The following is a 21,155-nucleotide window of genomic DNA, read 5'->3' as shown; positions in this document are numbered from 1 at the left end:
ATATATATATATATATATATATATATATATATATATATATATATATATATATATATATACAGGGATCCGGAGCGGAGCGGAGCGTGGAGCGGAGCGGAGCGTGGAGCGGAGCGGAGCAAGCCCTTTTTTTGCCGGAGCGGAGCGGGAGCGGCATTTCTAAAATCCGGAGCGGAGCGGGAGCGGAGCGGTTTCCAAATGAAAAACCGCTCCGCTCCGAATAAAATATAATTTGAATGAAATGTGTAACTTTGAAATGTAATTTCAAATTTAGCTAGTACTTAGCGTAGTGTGAGTAAACGTTTAAAATGTACGATATGTATTTTTGTACGTACGTACATTGGGGAAAACACAACGTGTTTTTTAGTAATTGTTGTCAAAAACGGCAAATGTCAAAATATATATCTAGTATGTGTTGTAAAAGTAACAACAGTACTTTCGATCAATTTCATCCCGTATTACTACAAAGATGTTTGTAATGAACGTCACATAAATGCAATTAAACAATCTTATTTATATTTAATTTTTTAGTTTTCTACACTGAAAAAAATATTGTCGTGAAGTCAAAGATTCCATGTCCTTAGAATAAGAATGCAAATTTTGCTTAACATGGAAGACGCATTTCTCTAAAATAAAGTTTTTTTTCTTGTCCAAAAGGCAATAAACTTTTGAATGAAGTTGTAATGTCCTTATAATTAAGTGATTTTACTTAAAAATGTGTATCATAACATGAAAGATACAATTTTTGAGGTAAGGTCAACATGACTTTAATCATTAAGAAAAATTCTTTAAAATTAATAAAATTGTCTTTAAATTTGTTTCCTTTTTGCATCTTGCCTACAAAGCAAAAAATCGTTAAAAAATAAGACATGTTTTTCAACACTTTATTTTAAAGACGCTTTTTACTTGAAACATAGCATAATTTCTACTGGAAGTCGAGTCTAAATATGGAAAAAAAATAACTCGTTAACTCGTTTTTAAAGGATTTTGATAACAACTGACGAAAAAAAATCTAAAAAAAATTAAAAATTAACATTTGCTTCCTAGAAGCAAGCACATAACCCCCTAATTTAAAAGAGAGTTACGTCTTTAAAGTATCCTTACTTGCAGCGTTGCCAATTTAGCTTTTTTCCCGCTAGATTTGGCTTTTTTTGAAGACGTTTAGCGGGGAAAAAATGCATTTAGCTTTTAGCTTTTTTTCTGGCTTTTTTTCATGACCCTTTTAGCTATTTTTGGCTTTTTTTATTTTCGACATGTTTCTATTGAAATATGGATAAATCGGCGTTTTTATCTAAGCCTTGCTGCAAGTATAAGGGTTTCCACATATTTCAAAGCTCAGTTGAAACATTAATAATGAGTCCAGCCATTATGCGGGCATTTTTGTAGCAAATACACCTTGTTGTAAAGTTTTTTCATTATATACATAAAAGTTATCGTAAACTTTAAATCTACTATTACCATACAAATTTGTTAGATACTCTTGTCGTCTCCTTAAAATACGAACGCGAATTTTGGTTATAATAGCATTTGTGAATTTCTTTTATATAAACTGTTTTCCTTGTCCAAAAGACGATAAAGTCGTTTTGTCCTTATAATTAAGTGATTCAACTTAAAAATGGGTATGTTTTCATGAAAGAAGGAAGAATTAATGAAATAGTCTTTAAATGTGAGGAGTTTTTGCATCTTAACCACAAACCAAAATAGCGTTCAAAAATAGAAGATGTTTTTCAACACTTTATTTTAAAAACGTATATATACAATAATTTCTACTTGAAGTCGAGTCTGAATTTGGAAATTTAAGTTGGCGTTAGCACGTTTTTAAAGCACTTTGATAGGTCATGAAGAAAAGGAAAATGTTTTTACTGGGAAATGTAAACTATAGGTATTTTCTACAATTTAAATAAAAGTAATGTATTTCGAATTTTTCACAATTTCAAATCCAAACTAAAATTTTATTTAAAAAAATGACAAATCATTTTTTTTACCAAATCCAAAGCATGCTTAGATCATTTAATATTTTAAAATAACAAGTAAATAAAATAGAGGTGTTGGGAAGGTAGCTCCCACAAAACCAAGGACTTCCAGTAAAAAATTTGTGATAGTGATCAAAATGTTTCGAATACGCAAACAGAGCTAATATGCCTTAGATATTGTTACAGTCTCACAGAAGTGGAATTAAAATGAAAATAATATGCATTGTAAGTGAAATAAAGCCTTTAAGTTTGTTAAATTTCAATCAAAAATGTGACTTTTGATACAAAAAAATTTAGCTTTTTTTCTAGCTATTTTTTAGCATTTTTTAGCTTTTTTTAGCTATTTTTTTGGGCACATCTAGCGGTTTTTGGTGAAACAATTCTGGCAACGCTGCTTACTTGTATTCTCCGCTTCTTTGGCTCGGAATTAATACCCAAACTGTTAAAGTAAAGACAAAATCTTTGGAACCGGGCATGCTTTTTATACCCACCACCATAGGATGGGGGGTATATTAACTTTGTCATTCCGTTTGTAACACATCGAAATATTGCTCTAAGACCCCATAAAGTATATATATTCTGGGTCGTGGTGAAATTCTGAGTCGATCTGAGCATGTCCGTCCGTCCGTCCGTCTGTTGAAATCACGCTAACTTCCGAACGAAACAAGCTATCGACTTGAAACTTGGCACAAGTAGTTGCTATTGATGTAGGTCGGATGGTATTGCAAATGGGCCATATCGGTCCACTTTTACGTATAGCCCCCATATAAACGGACCCCAATATTTGGCTTGCGAGGCCTCTAAGAGAAGCAAATTTCATCCGATCCGGCTGAAATTTGGTACATGGTGTTAGTATATGGTCTCTAACAACCATGCAAAAATTGGTCCACATCGGTCTATAATTATATATAGCCCCCATATAAACCGATCCCCCGATTTGGCTTGCGACGCCCCTAAGAGAAGCAAATTTCATCTGATCCGGCTGAAATTTGGTACATGGTGTTAGTATATGGTCTCTAACAACCATGCAAAAATTGGTTCACATCGGTCCATAATTATATATAGTCTCCATATGAACCGATTCCCCGATTTGGCTTGCGAGGCCTCTAAGAGAAGCAAATTTCACTTAACTATACATAACTTTTTTGTCTAATATATACCATGTATGGACTAAATCACAATTTAGAAAACGATGATAAGAAGTTTTAAGATACCACAACCCAAATAGTTCGATTGTGGATGACAGTCTTTCGTAGAAGTTTCTACGCAATCCATGGTGGTGGGTACATAAGATTCGGCCTGGCCGAACTTGCGGCCGTATATACTTGTTTTCATTCACATTTGCTTTACTATTGTACTATATCCTAGCATTCTCTTATTTCTGATATTAGTTCTCGAAAATTTAATTAAAATTATGGATAGTTTAAATTTTGGTTGAAAAATGTGCGCATATACATTTATTATACAATAAAGGGGAAAAAAGCGAAATTAGGTAACACTAGATCTGAGTAAGAATATTCGTAGGTATACCACGGACCGATGTCGATGGAGGTTGTTGCAAACATAAACATACACACACACATTACAAATATAACAAAACCTCTTCTCTACGTCTGTTGCAAAACAAAAAAAAACTTTCGGAGAGTAGTTACTTATACTCTGTGTATAGACTTTCAATTCCAATCAGCGTTGCCGTTTTGGTCCGATCGGACCAAAATTGGTCCAAAAGATTTCTAATTTTTAAATTTAGTCCGATGGTCAGACCAAACAGAATTTGGTCCATTTTGGTCCATTTTCATAAATTTGGTTTCTATCACATATTAAATAGTAGATGGTGCACCGCAAAGAATATTGTCGGGAGGCCAAATATTTCACATGCTTAAAATACGAATACGAATTTTGCTTTATTTCTCTGAAAAAAAGTTTTTCCTTGTCTAAAAGTCTCTAAACTTTTCAATGAAGTCTGTTTATCCTTATAGCTAAATGATTCGACATAAAAATGTGTATCCTAACATGAATGCAAATTTCGTTTTAATGAAGTCAAAATGGATTTAATATTTCTGAAAAAATCTTCGAAATTAATAAAATATTTCAACACATTGTTTTAAAGTCATTATACCCTAAACCACATAGTGGTTAGGGTATAATAAGTTTGATCTGTCAAAAAATGTGCCTACAAGAAATATTGATTTTAGACCCCATAAAATATATACCGATCGACTCAGAATCACCTCCTGAGTCGATCTAGCGCTTGGCGTCCGTCCGTCCATCCGTCCGTCTGTCCATGTATTTGTTGTTCACAGGATTTCGGTCGCAATTATTAACCGATTTTGATGAAATTTGGTACAGGGAGTTTTTTTGGGCACAAGGACGAACGTTATTGAATTTGGAAGAAATCGGATCAAATTTAGATATATCTCCCATATATATGTATTGCCCGATTTCGACAAATGGGGTCACGTTGCACTTTTTTACTAACCGATCGTCGTCAAATTTAGCACAAAATAATCTTCTGTATCACCCTTTAAGTCTGAAAATTTCATCGAAATCGGTTCAGATTTAGATATAGGTCCCATATATATGTATCGCCCGATTTTGTCAAATTAGGTCATAAAACCCTTATTTATCAACCGATCTTACTCAAAGTTGGCGAAATGTAATCTTCTATAGCACTAACTATATGTGCAAAAAATCATCGAAATCGGTTCAGATTTAGCTATAGCTCCCATATATGTACCGCCCGATTTTTCTAAATAAAATAAAACTCAATTGAACAAATAATACAATGTTTGTACTATAATTTTCTCGAAGAGGAGCGGAGCGGAGCGTGGAGCGGAGCGGAGCGATTTTTTTTTTCTCGGAGCGGAGCGAGGAGCGGAGCGGTTTTTTTTTCTCCGGAGCGGGAGCGGAGCGGAGCGGAAAAAATGGACCGCTCCGGATCCCTGTATATATATATATATATATATATATATATATATATATATATATATATATATATATATATATATATATATATATATATATATATATATATATATATATATATATATATATATATATATATATATATATATATATATATATATATATATATATATATATATATATATATATATATATATATATATATATATATATATATATATATATATATATATATATATATATATATATATATATATATATATTATATTTATATATATATATATATATATATTTATATTTATATATATATATATATATATATATATATATATATATATATATATATATATATATATATATATATATATATATATATATATATATATATATATATATATATATATATATATATATATATATATATATATATATATATATATATATATATATATATATATATATATATATATATATATATATATATATATATATATATATATATATATATATATATATATATATATATATATATATATATATATATATATATATATATATATATATATATATATATATATATATATATATATATATATACATTTTACTGTTTAATTTTTCACTATTTCCTCCTTGTTTCATTTTACAGTCCCAACTCTAAAAAGAGTATAGTGCCCTTTTGTTATTTTTATGAAGATCCCTTTGTAATTTTTGTATATTTTCCAACGTTTTTTAAATTTCCTTTGCCTGAATGTTTTGACTTACTAATCGTACGTTCCGATTTCTTTTAACGAACCAAGAAAAAATTGTGCCAAAATGATAAACAAAACAAATGTCCACACATACATAAAATGCTGCTCTCAATATGCTGTTTTTTTCAAATGTCTATTCTCTTAGTTCCGAATGACTATTCCCTTTACTCCTAATACCCATTCTAATATTCAAATTAAATAATATTTAGACTTAAGCATATTAAATTTGTGGCCTTATCATAAAACAGTTTTCCGAAACAACATACACAAATAGCTCTCTTTTGATTCTCTCGCTGTGTTATGTTGATATCTTTCGTCAACATTCCGCTTTCCATCTCTATTTCTTTCTCTATACTCTCTCTCTGTCGCTTCTTGAATAAAATATCACAACATATATATGTTTACTCAAAATTTGTAAATTTATATATGTTTACATTCACACATATTATTTTTATGAAACATTCATGCCCCAAACATAATATATTCTAACATATGAATATATGTGTCCCAAACATTTAGTGTTAGTTTAGAAACATTATATGTTTTTTCCTTCCTTTTTTCCATTTTTTTCACAATACCAAAGTTGCTTCACAAAAGACGCTCTATCTCACAAACTAATTGACTTACAGACGTCAAATTTTGACACGAATCATTTGAAGATTGGTACTATATAAAAATAATATGCATTTAATACTAGCGACGCCATCTTTGTGTCAAACCGGGGACTATCTCATAAGTATCTCAACGCATTTCTTAAGTTTATTTATTCTTGTAGTTTTCCAAGTTACGCTAATGATTTTAGCTAAGCATTGTCGTAAAAATATTGTTACGAATGACATATTTCTAGATTTCAGTTTATGGAAATTATTTTCAGTTTAAGATTTCAAGTTGTTTTAAGATAATTACGTCATTAATTAATATATTTTTTTAATATAATATTATTGGATGCAAACATATATTTAATTACTATTGCTGATACATAAAGATATGTTTAAAAAGGTGGGCATATATAAACAAGTAAGGAAAGTCTAAAGTCGGGCGGGCCGACTATATTATACCCTGCACCACTTTGTAGATCTAAATTTTCTATACCATATCACATCCGTCAAATGTGTTGGGTGCTATATATAAAGGTTTGTCCCAAATTCATACATTTAAATATCACTCGATTTGGACAGAATTTGATAGACTTTTACAAAATCTATATACTCAAAATTTAAGTTGGCTAATGCACTAGGGTGGAACACAATTTTGGTAAAAAAAATATGGGAAACATTTAAATCTGAAGCAATTTTAAGGAAACTTCGCAAAAGTTTATTTATGATTTATGGCTCGATATATATGTATTAGAAGTTTAGGAAAATTAGAGTCATTTTTACAACTTTTCGACTAAGCAGTGGCGATTTAACAAGGAAAATGTTGATAATTTGACCATTTTTTTCGAAAGCAGAAAAACATATATATGGGAGCTATATCTAAATCTGAACCGATTTCAATCAAATTTGGCACACATGGCTACATTACTAATTGTACCAAATTGGGCCAAAACTCTGGCTTCTGGGGCCAAATAGGTCCATATCGGGCGAAAAATATATATGGAAGCTATATATAAATCTAAACCGATTTCAATCAAATTTGGCACACATGACTACATTACTAATTGTACTCCTAGTGCAAAATTTCAACCAAATTGGGCCAAAACTCTGGCATTTAGGACCATATAAGTCCATATCGGGCGAAAGATATATATGGGAGCTATATCTAAATCTGAACCGATTTCAATCAAATTTTGCACACTTGACTATACTACTAATTTTACTCCTAGTGCAAAATTTCAAACAAATTCGGCAAAAATCTGGCTTCTGAGGCCATATAAGTCCATATCGGGCGAAAGATATATATGGGAGCTATATCTTAATCTGAACCGATTTCAATCAAATTTTGCTTTCTTGACTATACGACTAAGTGTTATGTTTGTACAAAATTTCAAGCAAATCGGTACAAAACTCTGGCTGCTGGGTCCATATTAGTGCATATCGGACGAAAAATATATATGGGAGCTATATCTAAATCTGAACCGATTTCTTCCAAAATCAAAAGGGTTCTATTCTGACCCAAATTAGGAACATGTGCCAAATTGGAAGGCTATTGGACTTAAATTGCGACCTAGACTTTGATCACAAAAACGTGTTCACAGACAGACGGACGGACGGACGGACATGGTTATATCGACTCAGGGACCCACCCTGAGCATTATTGCCAAAGACACCATGCGTCTATCTCGTCTCCTTGTGGGTGTTACAAACATATGCACTAACTTATAATACCCTGTTTCACAGTGTGGCGCAGGGTATAAAAACAAGTAGAAACAGCGGAAAGTTCGGCCAGGCCGAATCTTAAATACACACCATCATGAATCAAATGTAACAGTTACCTTTGCAAACTCTTCGTCTTAGCGTGTTACTTGATAATATATAGCGGGTGTATATATATATATATATATATATATATATATATATATATATATATATATATATATATATATATATATATATATATATATATATATATATATATATATATATATATATATATATATATATATATATATATATATATATATATATATATATATATATATATATATATATATATATATATATATATATATATATATATATATATATATATATATATATTTTGTAGCTTAATAATACCAAGGAAAATTTCGATCCAGCAGGAGATGGTCGCAAATTCTGTACACAAGCTGCCTCCATTCTGGAAAGAAAATCCAAACTCTGGTTTATGCAGGTTGAAACCATTTTTGGTATTTCTGGAATCACCCGCGATGAGACCAAATTCCAATACGTCATAACATAGCAAATATCGATTCAAGCTTTCTTCCTCATATTTGCAATATTTTTGAATCCCCCCTCCTGCGGATGGAAGTAAATTTGTTGCCGTTAAGAATCGCTTAATTGAAATTTTTCCGAATCTCGGGAACAATGGTATCTCGTGTCGCCTTTTTGTTGAGGATAAGCTTTCCAAAAGACACTTTTTAGTTGAAACCGGGCCGATTTATCTGTAATTCCTACGAACCTTAAAAATTAAGATTATCCATTTAGATTTTGGATTGCGCAGAAAATGTTCTTGGAAATTTATTATAGCAGACGTTACAAAACCTATTATTGGATCTGATTTTTTAAAACATTTTCATCTTCTGCCTGATCTAACAATAACAATACAGGTCAAAAATGACTCTGTATATAACAAATTGTTAATGAAATATCCAGATGTCTATCAGGTTTCCAACCTCCCTGGTATAAAGGCGTTTTTGCGAAACCACGACGGTGAGATCAAAACCGCTTTCAAATTGACAAAAAAATTTTGATTATATGCTTGAACACGGGATTATTAGATCGTCAAGGATTAATTGGTCGAACCCTCTTCATATGGTTCCCGAAAAAATGGTGAGTCGAGATGTGTTGGAGATTACCGATTTTTAAATAAAATTACGATGCCTGATTGTTATCCAATACCTTTTATCACTGTTGCTAATACGAGTATTAATTTGGATGGTAGCGGCATATGTTCAAAGTTGGATTTAGTAAGTGCATTTTACCAAATTCCCGTATTACTCGATGACGTACCAAAAATTGCTGTCGTTACTCCATTTGGTTTATATGAATTTGTCAAAATACCGTTTGGTTTGCGAAATGCTGCCCCAACCTCTTCCATCGCGTAAAGGGCACCTTATACGGTCGGATAAACCCTGCGACACAACACGTTGCGGCGACAAATCCGCTAGTATAAGGCCATGTTCGCGAGTTGCAGGGACGTGTTGGCATAAAATCAAAACAACTTTGATTTTTTCCGGTTGGGAGGCACAAATCTTCACGTGTAAGGAGATGTTAGCCAAACATTAGCAAAAACAAATTTATTTTCATAATTAAAACAAGCATTTCTGCAATGAAATTAATGACGGATCGCTAATTCAGCTTGGAATTTTTATTGTTTCTTCCATTTTTACTAAAAAATGGCTTTACACCTAACTTTTCGTCCATCTTTATTGTTTGTGTTTATGCTTCTTCTTATTTCTTCATGTTGGAGCATCTGAAGAACATTTGGAGCATCTGAAGATCGTTTTCGAGAGATTTCAGAAATATGGTAGAGTCGTCAACCAAGGTAAACGTTCTTTCGGTAATAGTGAAATCGATTTCCTTGGGTTCCGAATATCATCAACTGGAATGGAAACTATTCGAAGTAAAGTTGATCAAATTGAATGTATCCCAAAGCCTTCTACTATCAAGGACTTACGACGCTTTCTCGGAAGGGTAAACTTTTATAGGCGCTTTTTACCAAACGCAAAACAAGCTCCACTAAATCGACTTCTCAAGAATGTGGTGAAAAATGATAAACGACCAGTAATTTGGACGGAGGAATCTGAGAAATCATTTTTGCAATGTAAGTCAAGCTTATCAAATGCAGTATTGTTATTTCATCCCGTTAGTGGTGCTGAATTAAAGTCGATGCATCAGACTTTGCATTGGGAGCTGTTTTGGAACAGCGAATCAATAACGAATTTCAACCACTATCTTTTCTTACTAAGAAACTAAGCAAAACTCAACAACGCTATAGTACATACGATCGAGAGCTTCTAGCCATTTATGAAGCTGTTAAATATTTTCGGGACTATGTAGAAGGACGTTCGCTTTCTATTTATACTGACCACAAACCATTAATTTACGCTTTTTCTCAAAAACCAGAAAAAGCAAGTCCTCGTCAACAACAACAATTGAATTTTATTGACCACTTTTCATAGGATTTAAGATACATTAATGGCAATGAAAACATCGTGGCTGACACATTCTTACGTGTAGAATCGTTATCATTATTGGATTTTGAGGAACTTTCAAAACAGGCAAGAGGTGTTGGACGTCACATTGGCCTCTCCGGAACTGAATGACAAGATATCTGAGTGGCATGTTTTGAGGGAACATAGCTTCTCAGATCATCGCTACATCAGTTTCAGATTGGCTGTTCGTACTTCAAAGACCATATTTCCGCCAAATGTTAGGAAAACTGATTGGAATTGGAATAGTGAATCGTTCGATATGATGATACCGGAAATACCAGAGACAAATATGAGCACTGTGCAAGATATCTAACACGCAGTAGAGCGTATTACTAAGGCCTTCAACATCTCACTGAAAGCTGCCCTAGAGGGAAGCCAAGGGGGAAAAATCGACCACCATGGAAGCAAAGTCCACCAGAGCTCCTGAGGATTGGGACGCTTACAAGAAGAATCTGATAGGATACAAGCGAGAACTGAGAAAGGCTCACCATAACTCTTGGAATGTTTACTGCAGCAGTATTAAGAATACGTCCGAGGCTTCCAGACTGCGGAAGGTACTAGTGAGGAGACGCTGGACACACATTTTCCTGGAAATCAGACGGTTGAACCATGTTCTGACGGTGCCACAGTGGCTAGAATAAAATTGGCGTTAAATAGCTTTGGACCATTGGCTATACAATCCCCCAGACCTGATGGAATTACTCCGGCGGAGTTACAAGCAGTGACTGAAAGAATTATCCCTTGGTTGACGGTGATATATAAAGGGTGTATAAACTTAGCATATATTCCAGAAAAGTGGAGGGAAACAAAAGTCGTTTTCATACCTAAAGCGGTAAAAGCCTCTCACTCAAGTGTGATGGATTTCCGACCAATCAGCTTATCCTCATTCCTACTTAAGACTTTGGAGAGGATGATAGATATTTATCTTAGAACTAGCGTCGATTCAAGTTTTCTCTCGAAACGACATACTCGAATGACATGTCTACTGAGACCGCTTTGCATGAACTAGTCAGCTCATGCAAAGCTCACTATCTGTCTATCTAACGCCACTATCGTGGCGTTTCTAGACATCGAGGGGGCATTCAATAACGTCCACCCGAGCTCGATATTAAATGGACTGGCAACTCCGAACGTTGATCCAGGTATACTTAAGCTGCTAGATGAACTTCTAATGAGGAGACGTATTTCAACCACACTAGGACAAGCAAACATACAAAGGTATGTGAACAGAGGCACTCCCCAAGGAATGTTGCTATAAACAACCTTCTGGTTTCCCTAGAAAAAGAAAGGATAAAAGTGGTGGCATACGCAGATGATGTGGCGCTAGCAGTCAGGGGAAAATTCCCTTCCACAATCAGAGTTACTATATTGAGAGCCCTCCGGATGACTGAGAAATGAGCGAAAGATAATGATCTTGGGTAAATTCTGCAAAGACAGAACTAGTCATGTACTGCAAAGATCGCAAAACTCCCACGGTTAGACCCATTTCCTTGGGGGGTATTGAGATTCCCTTTGGTGAGTGTGCAAAATACCTTGGCGTTATTTTGGACAGGAAGCTGAACTTTAAGCTTAATATTGAAGAAAGGGCGAGGAAAGCAACGGTAGTTTTGTACTCGTGCAAAAAGGCAATAAGAAAAAAGTGGGGCCTAAAACCAAAAATTGTGCATTGGCTATACACGGCAGTGGTTAGACCTATAATCATAGACCAATTAAGGTGTAGACATCTCAAGTGAATTCACGGCGCTGTAGTTTGTCTGCTCACCGTAGAGGGTTCTTTTTCGTCTGCAATTGAGTGATTTTTTAATTTGGCTTTAATTTGTTTTCTTCCCTTTGTTCTTTTTCAAAATTCAATAAATGTACACCTTTTTTGTAATACAAATTGACTGATTTGTACGGTTATTCTTGTTTTCAATAAAGAAATTGAGTCACTTGACTGTGCAATTGAGTGGAGTGACTGCGCACTGCAAATAAACAAAAACATGGTGAATTATCAAAGTATGTCTTTATATTTTCTTGGTCTATGCTATACGGTGTTGTAGTCTGGTGGCCGGCACTTCACCAGCCGAAAAGTTTAGACAAAGTTCAGCGTATGGCGTGCTTGTGCATCTCAGGCGCATTCAGTAAGACAGAAACAAATTCCCTTAATGTCATGCTGCATCTATTGCCTTTAGACAATTTGGCCAAACAGTCAGTTGCAACAACGGCTGTGCGGTTGCGCGAGCTATCGCCATAGTCGGAAAAAAGTTACGGTCACAGTTCGGTCCTCAAAATAATGCCACATGTGCTCAACGTAGTGGATTATACTTTGGCGAGACCACTTTTCGACAAAAAGTTTGAAACTCTAATTCCCAACAGTGAGGCGTGATATACACAGACCCCGGGGAATGAAAGATATATTGATTTATACACTGATGGCTCCAAATTGGATGGAGAAGTGGGTTTCGGAATGTCTTCTAAAGATCTGGAACTTCGAATAGCGAAAAGATTAACTAATCCCTGTAGTGTTTTTCAGGCTGAAATATTACCAGTTAGAAAGGTGGCGAATTGGCTGAGAAGTAATGTTCCAAAAAATGTTGGCATTAATATATACTCAGACAGTCAACCTGCAATAAAATCCTTGGACTCTGTGTTCCTTAACTCGAAAACGCCATCGACTGACGCAAATCTCTCAACGAGATGGCTGAGCAGTACAATATTCACCTAATATGGGTGCCTGGCCATAGGAACATACCGGGGAACTTGGAAGCAGATAAGTTAGCAAGGCTAGGAACTGCCTTACATCCCAGCAAAAAATATTCATAAATTTGGAAGCAGTACAAAAGATCGCTATATACTGTAAGCAATAATTTTCGGCGCTGTTTATTCGGCGCCAAATTCAACACATTTTCATGTATGTATTTTATCCTTATTAAGCATAGAATGAATATTAAACAAGTGCTGATTTTGACAAATTAAGTAAGCGAGAGACTATTTAGTGCCACCACATTCGCTTACCAAGTTGCACAAAACTAAAGTTTTGCCGAAGCCAACATTTTGTCAGTGCTCGCACATCATTTCAGACACGAAGTCGTTTAGTGCATTCAATTTCATTTACTTAGTTGCACTAAAGTAAGCGAGTATTAATTTCGTATTTTTGCCGAGGATTGGACGACGAGTAAAAATTGAGCGTTGTGAGTTTAGTTACAGTGTGAATGTCGAGTGGATAGGTCGTTACCGCGCGTGTTTGTTGCTTTAATACATAGAGAGCATTTATTTATTTGGCAAGTAATAAAGGGTGATTTGTTAAGAGCTTGATAACTTTTTTTTAAAAAAAAACGCATAAAATTTGCAAAATCTCATCGGTTCTTTATTTGAAACGTTAGATTGGTCCATGACATTTACTTTTTGAAGATAATTTCATTTAAATGTTGACCGCGGCTGCGTCTTAGGTGGTCCATTCGGAAAGTCCAATTTTTGGCAACTTTTTCGAGCATTTCGGCCGGAATAGCCCGAATTTCTTCGGAAATGTTGTCTTCCAAAGCTGGAATAGTTGCTGGCTTATTTCTGTAGACTTTAGACTTGACGTAGCCCCACAAAAAATAGTCTAAAGGCGTCAAATCGCATGATCTTGGTGGCCAACTTACCGGTCCATTTCTTGAGATGAATTGTTCTCCGAAGTTTTCCCTCAAAATGGCCATAGAATCGCGAGCTGTGTGGCATGTAGCGCCATCTTGTTGAAACCACATGTCAACCAAGTTCAGTTCTTCCATTTTTGGCAACAAAAAGTTTGTTAGCATCGAACGATAGCGATCGCCATTCACCGTAACGTTGCGTCCAACAACATCTTTGAAAAAATACGGTCCAATGATTCCACCAGCGTACAAACCACACCAAACAGTGCATTTTTCGGGATGCATGGGCAGTTCTTGAACGGCTTCTGGTTGCTCTTCACTCCAAATGCGGCAATTTTGCTTATTTACGTAGCCATTCAACCAGAAATGAGCCTCATCGCTGAACAAAATTTGTCGATAAAAAAGCGGATTTTCTGCCAACTTTTCTAGGGCCCATTCACTGAAAATTCGACGTTGTGGCAGATCGTAAGTCTATTCATGATGAAATGTCAAAGCATACTGAGCATCTTTCTCTTTGACACCATGTCTGAAATCCCACGTGATCTGTCAAATACTAATGCATGAAAATCCTAACCTCAAAAGAATCACCCTTTATATGAACTTTGTGGGCATTGCGTAATTGGTAAATGGGGAAAAACAAAGCGAATGGTTTTATATAATTTTACTCCATAGTTTGCAACAATTAAACATATTTTGGGAAGAGAACAATTTCAAAAATTGATCAACTATTTTATGGATATACAACCTTTATTAGACTATAAAGTTTATGGACAGCAGGGGAAAACGACTCTGGACTATCCAAAGTTTATGAAGACAATATACCGTATGTATTCGAATAAGTCATTTTCTCGAAAAGGGAATTTCGTTTGTCTAAAATTTCATTCCGGAGGAAAATATTTTTTCTTTGGGTGTACCGTCAAGAAGAGAAATCGTTCTATATCGATGCCTTACCAAATGGACCGGTAAAAATAAACGAGATACAGATTTTTGAGGGTCTACAATACCAGTATATTTACATTTTCGAGAAAATCGGATAAAAACTACGGTTTCTAGAAGCCCAAGAAGTTAAATCGGGAGATCGGTCTATGGTGTGTGTCGAGCCAAAACATGTTTGGGGCATGAATGTTTCATAAAAATAATATGTGTGAATGTAAACATATATAAATTTACAAATTTCGAGTAAAGGGCGATACGGTCAAAATTTGGTTAATATAAACTTGACGTATTTCTTTCAATTTTGCATTTAAAAAACCTGAACACCCCTCATTTTGAAGGTGTGTGTGTGTAGAATGTTGCTCCTATTTTGATTTTGGAATTCACTCTTCAGTTGTCAAAATGCCGTCCAAGCAAGAAGAGCAGCGTATCAAAATTTTGCTCGCGCATCGCGAAAATCCGAGCTACTCGCACGCAAAGCTGGCAAAATCGCTAAAAGTTGCCAAATCAACCGCTACAAATGTAATTAAAGTGTTTGGGGAACGTTTGTCGACAGTCAGGAAGTCTGGATCGGGGGGAAATCGAAAACCGGAAGCCGCTAAGACGACAAAGAGAGTTGCCGGTAGTTTCAAGCGAAACCCTAACCTCTCTCTCCGAGATGCCGCAAATAAGCTGGGTGTATCGTCTACAACCGTGCATCGAGCCAAAAAACGAGCCGGACTATCGACTTACAAGAAGGTAGTGACTCCAAATCGCGATGATAAACAAAATACGACGGCCAAAGCGCGATCCCGGAGGCTGTACACGACGATGCGAAGTTTGACTGCGTGTAATGGGCGACGAAACCTACGTCAAAGCTCACTACATGCTGTTTCCGGGACAGGAGTTTTATACGGCAAAAGGAAGGGGAAAGGTAGCAGATATTTTTAAGCACATAAAACTGTCAAAGTTCGCAAAGAAATATTTGGTTTGGCAAGCCATCTGTACCTGTGGCTTGAAAAGCAGCATTTTCATAGCTTCCGGGACTGTCAACCAAGAAATTTACGTGAAAGAGTGTTTGAATAAACGTCTGCTGCCTTTCCTGAAGAAACACGGTTGTTCTGTACTGTTTTGGCCGGATTTGGCATCTTGCCATTACGGTAAAAAGGCCATGGAGTGGTACGCCGCCAACAACGTGCAGGTGGTTCCCAAGGACAAGAACCCTCCCAACACGCCAGAGCTCCGCCAAATTGAGAAATACTGGGCTATTGTCAAGCGGAACCTAAAGAAGACCAAAAAAACTGCTAAGGACGAGCAGCAGTTCAAGGCAAACTGGCTTTCTGCGGCGAAGAAGGTGGACAAGGTGGCTGTACAAAATCTGATGGCAGGTGTCAAGCGTGAGGCCCGGCAATTCGGATTTGGAAAAGCGAAAGCCTAACTGAATATTTTTCCTGAATTTTATACTAATTGAACTTGAAAAAGAAATTTAATTTGATTTTTTAAATAAACGATTTCACCGATTTACACGCGTTTTCCCTTGACCAAATTTTGACCGTATCACCCTTTAAACATATATATGTTGTGATTTTTTATTCAGAGAGCGGCAGAGAGAGAGAGAGAGAGAGTATAGAGAAAGAAATAGAGATGGAAACTGGGCGGGTTGACGAAAGATATCAACATAACACAGCAAGGGGATCAAAAGAGAGCAATTTCTGTGAAACTGGTTGTATGTTGTTTCGGAAAACTGTTTTATGATAAGGCCAAAAATTTAATATTCTTAAGTCTAAATATTATTTAATTTTAATATTAGAACGAGTATTCGGAATAAAGAGAATAGTCATTCGGAACCAAGAGAATAGGCATTTCGCCTTGAGAGCAGCATTTTATTTATATTTTATTATTTATATTTTAGTTCCTTTTAGTAATAAGTAGTCCAAGAGGAGTTGACGGACACTTTCAAAAATAAAATCGGGCATTAAGTTCGAGTTTTGCAGATAAAATTAGTTTTCATTTTTCAAAACTCAAATCTCTAAAAACAGAATAACGTTCTAACTTGTTTGGAAAATTGTTTTATAACTTGGTGGGGAATGATCCAAAGCGCAATTGAAAAAGTTTATTTTCTTTAAAATGAATTATTAAAGAAAAGTAAAAGGTAAAACATGGTCATTTTAGAGCGATAATGCCAACTTAATACCGGTCTTAAAGGTAAAAATGAAATTAAGTACAAAATTATTTGTTAATATATACGATAAGTTTTAAATGCATTTAAAATTGTGTTAAATGCTACTAAAAAACTGTCCACTTCTAAATAAATTTATGTGCATAAAGGGTGGTCAAGGGAAAACGCGTGTAAATCGGTGAAATTGTTTATTTAAAAAATCAAATTAAATTTCTTTTTCAAGTTCAATTAGTATAAAATTCAGGAAAAATATTCAGTTAGGCTTTCGCTTTTCCAAATCCGAATTGCCGGGCCTCACGCTTGACACCTGCCATCAGATTTTGTACAGCCACCTTGTCCACCTTCTTCGCCGCAGAAAGCCAGTTAGCCTTGAACTGCTGCTCGTCCTTAGCAGTTTTTTTGGTCTTCTTTAGGTTCCGCTTGACAATAGCCCAGTATTTCTCAATTGGGCGGAGCTCTGGCGTGTTGGGAGGGTTCTTGTCCTTGGGAACCACCTGCACGTTGTTGGCGGCGTACCACTCCATGGCCTTTTTACCGTAATGGCAAGATGCCAAATCCGGCCAAAACAGTACGGAACAACCGTGTTTCTTCAGGAAAGGCAGCAGACGTGTATTCAAACACTCTTTCACGTAAGTTTCTTGGTTGACAGTCCCGGAAGCTATGAAAATGCTGCTTTTCAAGCCACAGGTACAGATGGCTTGCCAAACCAGATATTTCTTTGCGAACTTTGACAATTTTATGCGCTTGAAAATATCTGCTACCTTTCCCCTTCCTTTTGCCGTATAAAACTCCTGTCCCGGAAACAGCATGTAGTGAGCTTTGACGTAGGTTTCGTCGCCCATTACACGCAGTCAAACTTCGCATCGTCGTGTACAGCCTCCGGGATCGCGCTTTGGCCGTCGTATTTTGTTTATCATCGCGATTTGGAGTCACTACCTTCTTGTAAGTCGATAGTCCGGCTCGTTTTTTGGCTCGATGCACGGTTGTAGACGATACACCCAGCTTATTTGCGGCATCTCGGAGAGAGAGGTTAGGGTTTCGCTTGAAACTACCGGCAACTCTCTTTGTCGTCTTAGCGGCTTCCGGTTTTCGATTTCCCCCCGATCCAGACTTCCTGACTGTCGACAAATGTTCCCCAAACACTTTTATTACATTTGTAGCGGTTGATTTGGCAACTTTTAGCGATTTTGCCAGCTTTGCGTGCGAGTAGCTCGGATTTTCGCGATGCGCGAGCAAAATTTTGATACGCTGCTCTTCTTGCTTGGACGGCATTTTGACAACTGAAGAGTGAATTCCAAAATCAAAATAGGAGCAACATTCTACACACACACACCTTCAAAATGAGGGGTGTTCAGGTTTTTTAAATGCAAAATTGAAAGAAATACGTCAAGTATTGGCCAAATTTTGACCGTATCACCCTTTATTATAAAATTATTTACGTATGTTTATACTCGACTCCACGTTTTCCTTTGTTAGAGTTTTTGAATTCGTTCCAAAATTTCAAACTTTTATACCAAAAACAGTTTGTAACAAAATTCAAAATCAAGCATTTTTTCAGACTGTAAATCTTTAATAACCCATATTTCGAAGTTTCATTACAAAACTTTAATATAGTATAAATATAAATGTGTAAATTAAAAAAAAAATTGGTGTTCGGTCAGAGCAGGGATTGAACCCACGACCCTTTGCATGCAAGGCGGACATGCTAACCATTGCTCCATGTTTCTGTTAAATAATGGTTTGTTTGCATCGGCCCGTGGGCGTCGCAGACTATATAAAGATAACTTATAACGATAATTGTCTATTGATGACCATAACAGCTACGTAGCCCAGTGAATAGTGTGTTGGCATACAAACTGTATGGTATTTAAAAATTTTATAAAATTGAATAATTTCTTCAACATTATTTGTATTACAGGAAAAAGATGCCAAGAACTAAAAAATTTCGTGGAAGTGAAAATTATGTGAGGGAATGAACACAATCTTCTTTGGGGAAAATTCTTCCAAGCATATAATAATAATGTTTCGGCAGTATCCAATAATATATGTGCTTCCTGCAAAATATGTTTGTAACACATGTTAGAAAAGCGATTTTTTTGAGGGTGTACGGATTTTAGAAGCCCAAGACGTAAAGTCGAGAGATAGGTCTATATGAGGGCTACATTTGCGACACACCTATTTGTGGTCCCATAATACCTCTATATTTTCAATTTCAGGCAAATGGGACAGTATATACAGTTTCTAGCGCTCAAGAAGTAAAATCGGGAGATCGGTCTATATGGGGATTATACCAAAAGATGGACCAATATGCGCCATTTGGGCTACACCAACTTTTGATACTAAAATATCTCTAGATTTCAAATTTCAGGTAAATTGGATTGATAATACGTTTTTTAGAAGCCCAAGAAGTAACATCGTGAGATCGGTGTATATGGGGGATATACCAAAACATGGACCTATACACCCGACACACCAATTTATGGTCCTAAAATACCTCTAGATTTTCAATTTCAGGCAAATCGGATAGTAAATACAGGTTCTAGAAGCCCGGTTTATATGGGGCTATACCAAAAGATGGGCCGATACGCCCCATTTTTGCCTATTTGTGGTCTTAGAAAACCTTTAGATTTCAAATTTCAAGCAAATTGGGTAAAAACTACGGTTTTTATAAGCCCAAGACCCCAAATCGGGAGGTCGGGTTATATGGGGACTATATGAAAACTTGAACCGATATAGTCCATCTTCGAACTTGACCTGCCTGCAAACAAAAAACGAATCTGTGCCAAATTTCAGGACGATAGCCCCATTATTGAAGGCTGTAGCGTGATTACAACAGACAGACGGACATGCTTATATCGTCTTAAAATTTCTCCCTGATCAAGAATATATATACTTTATATAGTCGGAAATCGCTATTTCGATGTGTTACAAACGGAATGACAAACTTATTATACCCCCGTCACCATTCTATGGTGGTGGGTATAAAAATGAAATAAATAAAAAAATATTGAAATAAGAAAGTATTTCATCACTTCGATTTAGGAAGGAAAATGCGAAAATACATGTTTTCCTCATCCATTTTCACTAGTTTCATGAGCGGTTTCATTCACTGCCTTCTTCATATAACGATTCTTTATAACGATTAGCACTCATGTAGGCGCGCAATAAGATTCATAAAAGAAGCGCATTTTAGTGAGACATTTCTTGTTAAATTCGCCAATGAATTCCTCACCACAGTAAGTGCTGCTACACTGTTAGAAAAATATGTTTTTCATATGTTCCGATATAAACAAAATGTGTTTCGGGTACAATTTTAAAACACAATATATTTAAGTGCAAACATGTAATGTTCCTAAACTAACACTAAATGTTTGGGAAATCTATGTTAATATGTTAGAATATATTATTTTTGGGGCATGAATGTTTCATAAAAATCATATGTGTGAATGCAAACATATATATATTTACAAATTTCGACTAAACATACATATGTTGTGATATTTTATTCAAAGCGACAGAGAGAGTATAGAGAAAGAAATAGAGATGGAAACGGGGAGAGTTGACGAAAGATATCAACATAACACAGCGAAAGTATCAAAAGAGAACAATTTCTGTGAAACCGCTTGTATGTTGTTTCGGAAAACTGTTTTATGATAAGGCCAAAAATGTGATATGCTTAAGTCTAAATATTATTTAATTTGAATAAAGAGAACATTTGAAAACCAAACAGCATATGTTTTCGCCTTGAGAGCAGCATTTTATGTATGTGTGGGCATGTGTTTTGTTTACCATTTTGATATTATGGGCACAATTTTTTTTCTTGGTTCGTTAAAAGAAATCAGGGGTCTTCATAAAAATAACGAAAGTTGGGACAGTAAAATGAAATAAGGAGGAAATAGTGAAAAATTACACAGTAAAATGTATAAAAACAAAGTTAAGTTCCTCTTTATTAAT

General features: G+C 35.3%; 1 protein-coding gene across 3 annotated transcripts in view; it reads right to left on the bottom strand.

Annotated features, from left to right (window-relative positions):
* Positions 1-21,155, bottom strand: part of LOC142225720 (protein fuzzy homolog) — a 100,897-nt gene that overhangs the window by 549 nt on the left and 79,193 nt on the right. The gene's annotated exons all lie outside the window — the stretch shown is intronic.

The sequence above is a fragment of the Haematobia irritans genome, chromosome 2, assembly GCF_050003625.1.
Source record: "Haematobia irritans isolate KBUSLIRL chromosome 2, ASM5000362v1, whole genome shotgun sequence".
Taxonomy (NCBI): Eukaryota; Metazoa; Arthropoda; class Insecta; order Diptera; family Muscidae; genus Haematobia; species Haematobia irritans.
Note: the sequence above shows the minus strand (reverse complement) of the source record. Positions and strands in the feature narration are given on the sequence as shown.